This window comes from Priapulus caudatus, unplaced genomic scaffold, assembly GCF_000485595.1.
Source record: "Priapulus caudatus unplaced genomic scaffold, Priapulus_caudatus-5.0.1 Scaffold2516, whole genome shotgun sequence".
Classification (NCBI taxonomy): domain Eukaryota; kingdom Metazoa; phylum Priapulida; class Priapulimorpha; order Priapulimorphida; family Priapulidae; genus Priapulus; species Priapulus caudatus.
This window is the reverse complement of record NW_014579577.1, coordinates 17,964-24,023: the sequence shown is the minus strand read 5'-3', so window position 1 is coordinate 24,023 and position 6,060 is coordinate 17,964.

The following is a 6,060-nucleotide window of genomic DNA, read 5'->3' as shown; positions in this document are numbered from 1 at the left end:
CGATCTGTAGACTGAGTCTCCTACCATAAACCCCTGGTCTTTTGCTCGTTTGTCATATAAGTTTTTGTTTTTCTCCCTTGTTAATCGTGTGTTGTCGTGTATGTTTGTCCATGCGTGGTATAGTCTGTCTGTTGCCTGTGATATGGGGTCATCTGCGTACTGTACCCGGCGGGGGTGTAAAAGCACGTCTAGTGGTAATCTCGCCTCTCTCCCATGGTGTAGCAGGAAGGGTGTATACCCGCTAGTCCCGTGTACAGAGCTTCTATATGCGAACAACAAGGCTCCCAGCTTCATGTCCCATGAAGAATGGTCAGAAGTTATGTAACACGAAATGAGATTATTGAGTGTCCTGTGAAAGCGTTCGACTATCCCGTTCGAAGCGGGGTGGTAAGGCGCTGTTTTGACGTGTTTGATTCCTAGTTCTTTGCCTAATTGTGTCATTAGCGAGTTGCAGAATTCCTTGCCGTTATCGGTTAAAAACATTTCTGGGCAGCCGTGGCGCGGAATAAACTTGTTGACAATGATCCCCGTAACGACCTCAGCTGAGCGGAGTGGGATTGCGTAGGCCTCCGGCCACGCCGTAAACAAGTCAATGAAAGTCAGACAATACCGGTTAGATCTTTGTGTTAACGGTAATGGGCCCATTATGTCAATCGCTATTACTTGACAAGCGTGTGTGGTTTGTGGGGCATGTTGCATAGGTGCGCGAACCCTCTGCATTTTGCGCGCGGCACAGGTTACGCATGACCTGACATATTCGTATACGTCGGAAAACATACGCGGCCAGTGATAGCGTTGTTGGATTCTTGAGAGAGTTTTCGAAAAGCCTAAATGCCCTGAGTAAGCATGGTCGTGAAACAGTGGCATGACCTCGGTAATTAGGCTGCGTGGAAGTTCTAATTGCGAGCCGCATTCAAGCTTGTCCGTGCTGACGTGGAATACTAACCCGTCATCCATGTAGTAGTCGGCGACAACCCGCGCGTCGCGTAAGGTGCATGTGTCTGCTGTCAGTGCCTGCCTGACGCGTGTCAGAAATAGATCGTTGTTCTGCATGTCTCTAAACCGGTCCATTGTAATTTCTGCTGGCAAGTTTATGGCCGCGGCCTCGGCGGTGTGCCGCGTCACTGGGCTGACGTGAATGCGTGCGACGGTCGATGGTAGTAGTGGTGGTGGTGGGGGTGGAGGTGGAGTGTGTCCCGTTTGTGTGCATGCGTCGTGTGAAAGTGCGAGTTGTCCCTCGGTCATTAAACGGCTCAGTGCATCCGCCTGCTGGTTCGTGGCTCCGGGACTGTATGCTAGCGTTAGGTTGAACTGGGATAACGTCAATGCCCAGCGTTGTAACTTGGCATTTCGTAACGTTTTGGCCTCTAAAATATACTTCAGCGGGCGATGGTCAGTGATGACGTGACATTGTCCGCCATATAGAAAATGTTTCAGTCGTGAAACGCTGTACACGAGCGAATAGCATTCTTTTTCACATATCGGCCAACGTGTTTCTGTGTCGGTGAACTGTTTACTAATATACGTAATGGCTCTCTCGCGGCCCTGGTCATCTGTCTGCGTCAGTACTGCGCCTAATGCATACCCCGAGGCGTCACAATAGAGAGTATACGGTCGGCTCGGGTCGGCCAGCGCTAGAATGGGTGGGTTAATGAGGGCTGCCTTGAGTGCTCGAAACGCCTGTTCTGCTTCGTCCGTCCAAACAAAGGGTGTTCCTTTGTGGGTGAGCTGCGTGAGAGGTCGTGCTATTTTAGCGTAATCTTTAACAAATTTCCTATAATAACCGACCAAACCGAGCCACTGACGAACGCCTTTCGCTGTTGTTGGGGCTGCTAACGTTTGAATGGCCTCTGTTTTTTCTGGATTCGTAGCGATACCGTCTGCGCTGATAATATACCCCAGATATTGAACTTTTTCGCTAAGGAAGTTACATTTAGTTGCTTTGAACTTAAGATTCGCGTTTCGACAGCGGCGGAAGACTTTGTGCAGGTGTTGCATGTGTTCTTCGAAAGTGGCGCTGTATATCATTATATCGTCCAAATACGCGATCGCGAATTTATGTTGTAATCCTTCCAGTACTCTATTCATGACTCTTTGGAACTGTCCCGGACAACTAGCTATTCCGAAAGGCATTGCGCGCCGCTGGAAATGGCCATGTGTAGTTACGAAGGCGGACTTATGTTGGTCTTTCTTTGCTAAAGGAATCTGATGATAACCACTGCGGAGGTCGAGGCAGGTAAAAAATTTCGCTTTTCCGAAATTTTGCATGATATCTTCGATAACGGGTAAAGGAAATGCGTCGGCCCGAATGACTGAGTTCAGGCGTCTATAATCCATACACATCCTCCACTCTCCTGTCTTCTTTTTAACCAACAGTACCCCTGAGCTCCACTCTGAGATGGATGGCTCGATTAACCCCATTTTGAGTAAGTGGTTAACCTGTCGCTCGACCTCTTCTTGTTGCGGTATTGCCATTCTGTAGGGCGCTGTTTTAAATGCCTTTGCGGTTCCAGTTTCTATTGTCATTTCATAAAGATTTGTGAAGCCGAGTTCCTCGTCTGTGTGTGCAAAAGATGTTCTATGTTGCGTCAAAAAGTCTCGCAGTCGTTCCCTGTGGCACGTGTGCAGCTAGAATGTTACCGGTCCACACTAGGAAACGTGGATAAAAGCGTCGAATAAAAAACCAACAAACAACAAGATCCCTTCATGCCCTCCGGTTTTGCGTAGTTTTTTAGTAGCGAAGGCTAAACTACCAACAAGTATTAATTTTTAGGATCGGTAGACTTCCTCGCCTGATAAATCAGGGTAGGGATAGATATTTAGCCGGCATGTCACACTTAACCAGTAGGAAATAAGCATAGTACCATTTACACAGAGTGGGGCCAAAAGGTGAGATTCCTTATGCAAAAGGAATAACATTTACCCACCTCAAGCAGTGGGTAGAGTGAGCGTACGTAGTACGCTAGACGTTCACCCCACATAGCAGTAGACGCTTACAGACGTCTCGCGCCAGGCTTTGCAAACGGCATGAGTGCGGGGAGGTGTCAGATCAATGGTGGCTCCTCTCATGCGTAGAATGCATCACAGGCGCCTCCGGACAACGCGATTCCAACTTACAAGCACTGGAACCGAGACTCGGAGCGCTTTACCACGGAAATTGCGTGAGAGTAGCAGAAGTACTTGACTAAAAACTGCTGTTTTTGCCCGCGATACACACGGTGGCTCATATTAACTGCCTTATACACTTAGGGAAAGTATCAACTACGCCAGGCACAATCCTACTGCGGATACAATAAAATCCACATTTAGTGTTGTATGATATCGTGATGACGACGGCTATCAGTACCAACTTGTATCAATAGACGCGGACCATGACGACCGCCCTGAAAAAACGGCTGCTGCACGGCCACGCTGCCACTACCTCAGCTGATAACAACTCACGCCATCATTGTAGCCACAGACGGTCACTGCTCCACGACAGACAAAACCGCAGTTTGCACGCCACGCGTCCGCTAGCCTGCCGCCCCGACACGCACGCATCACTGGTCTTATCACGCACGCAGCGCCGACAGCTTTAAACTGGAGGGGAAGGCGCCATGCGCGGCCACACAAAGCCGGACGAGCCGAACGGGTTTCATTGGATTTCCTACTTAACACATCCAAACACAATCGCGGCCACGGATCAATTACGCGCAGGTACAAGTCATGACCACGCACACAGCACATACTAGATAGACGCGGTTATGTACAACTCGTTAGTTTTCGGGTGACCAATCTGGGCGAACAACGCATTCAGCAGAGAACAATTACTCCGGGCAATTTTGACGCAACGACAGAAACATCTGTCGGCACACCAAGACGGATGACAACTCGGTTTCAAGTATCACAAATCTTTACTCTTGAAAATGACGAATAGAAACTGGAACCGCAAACGCATTTAATAACAGCGCCTACAGGATGTGCAATTGTGAGCGACAACAAGCGGCAGGGTCTTGAGCAATCAAGTCAATCCAGCTTACGTCAAAAATGGCGGGTTAATCCGGGCCCATCAATCTCGAGTGCGAGCTCGGAGGAGTAATGTTAGTTAACAAACGAGCAGCATAGTGAGTGGGGGAAGTCGATCGCCAGGTGTTTGGCGATGATTAGGATAGAGCTGAACTAATAAAGGCCTCATGTCTCATTCGAGCCGACAATTTCCCTCTTCGGCGCTCCTCTGTAGGAAGACCCGTCATAGCATAATATACGTTCCTCGTTTAAAGCAGAGTGAAGTTTTTCAACACTGCCGATCGATCTTCTACGCCCAGGGTTATCATCAGATCCTTTCAAGCATAGAAAGGACCAACATACAGTCCCGCCCACTTTCGTAGCAACTTACAGCTATGGCGCTCTGGGAGTAGGTATATCGTAATAACCGGCCGACTCTTGAGAGCCGTCGTCAATCTGATGTCCCAGGCTACTTGACAGTTTCACACAGCAAAGTCGATGAACTACGGTGGGTGGATAAGAACGAATAACTAGAAGGGAACTGCAAATAAAATTCGCCATGCGTCATAATGCCTTGGACGATATCCATGCATTTACAGCGCCACCTTTCGAAAGAACAGAACCTGACCACACATAAGCATTTTCTGCCTTACGAAAATTTCCCAAGCCCAGATTTCAGAGATTGCAATTTACGCGATCCTAAGTTCAGAAGCCAAACACTGTCTGTACACTTCTGCTTAGTGCCTCTATACAGTCCTACATTCTCTTGCAGCTACTATAATCGTCACGTAACGATACCGGATAATGGCTATCGCCACCCCTTTCGAACATCTAGACAAGACGCAAACGGAACCGAGTCCAAACAAGGAGATCTAGTTAACAACCAACACGAGCAAGGCAGTGCCAAGGAAGAGGTATTCCGTTGTCAATTCACTTTATGAGTTGTCATGCGCTGAAAAGCGTTCTTCTAATGCTGTGTTATTATATAGGAGAAGTTGAGCTGTTAAATTATTACTTTTCATGAGAATATGTACGGCCTGACTCACGCAGTTCACCCACACAACAGAACTCGCTGTGTGTAGGTACAGGAAAAACGCCGGGTATTATGCACACGCGAGGGTTCCAAGAATTCAGCGTCAGAATTATCGAGGATGCAAAGGCCCCTTCTAATGGGTGGATTGAGCACTCATTACCCACCCATATCTCAGCGCTGCCGATACCCGAGCCAGATCATTACATCTTCTATTGTGACGCCTCGGGGGTATCATTAGGCGCAGACTGCGCAGTACTGACCGCAGTAGCATACGGATGACGGCCGCGAGAGGGCCATATATACGCTATATTAGTGATAGCGAGCTCCGGACACAGAAACACGGTTGGGCGAATCCTTTTTGTAATTCGTAATAAAGAAGCGATGTGTGTTTCTTCGTTTTACAGCGTTAGAACTGAAACACCTGCTCTTTCTCATAACATCCAATATGCGACAATGGCACGTCGTAATGCACCATCGCGCCTGGAAATTTATTTTAGAGGCCAAAACTGTACGAATAATAAGTACCCAAGTTGACAAACGGCTGCGCGGCGATTGACGTTCGCTAAAGTTTCTATCCCAGTTCAATCTAACGCTAGGATACTAGGCGGAGCTCCGGAGCACGATACCAGCAGGACAATGAGCTTGAGCCGGTTTAAAGTGACGAGCCGGGACACCTCGCACTTTCACACGCGCCTGAGTCCCTCTCGCGCATCAACAAAACGGGAAACACTCCACCTCCAACCCCACCCGACCCACCCTACTGACATTGTACGTCCAGCCGCTAATTCACGTCCCAGACCCAGGTGAACGCTCGCCCCGCCGTGCGATGACCCGCGGGCCGATAGAAAAGTAGGCTCGCCAGGCAGAAATTCACAAGGCTGGAGCGACTCTCTCAGGTTTAGGCCGGCAGACCATGCAGGACACAACCGATCGTATTTACTGACACGGGTCAGGCACGCCCGCTAGCCTGATGACAGTTAGACATCACTGCAGCCTTAAGCGACTGTCGAGACCCGGACTTTGTGTCGTCGATACTTATATGT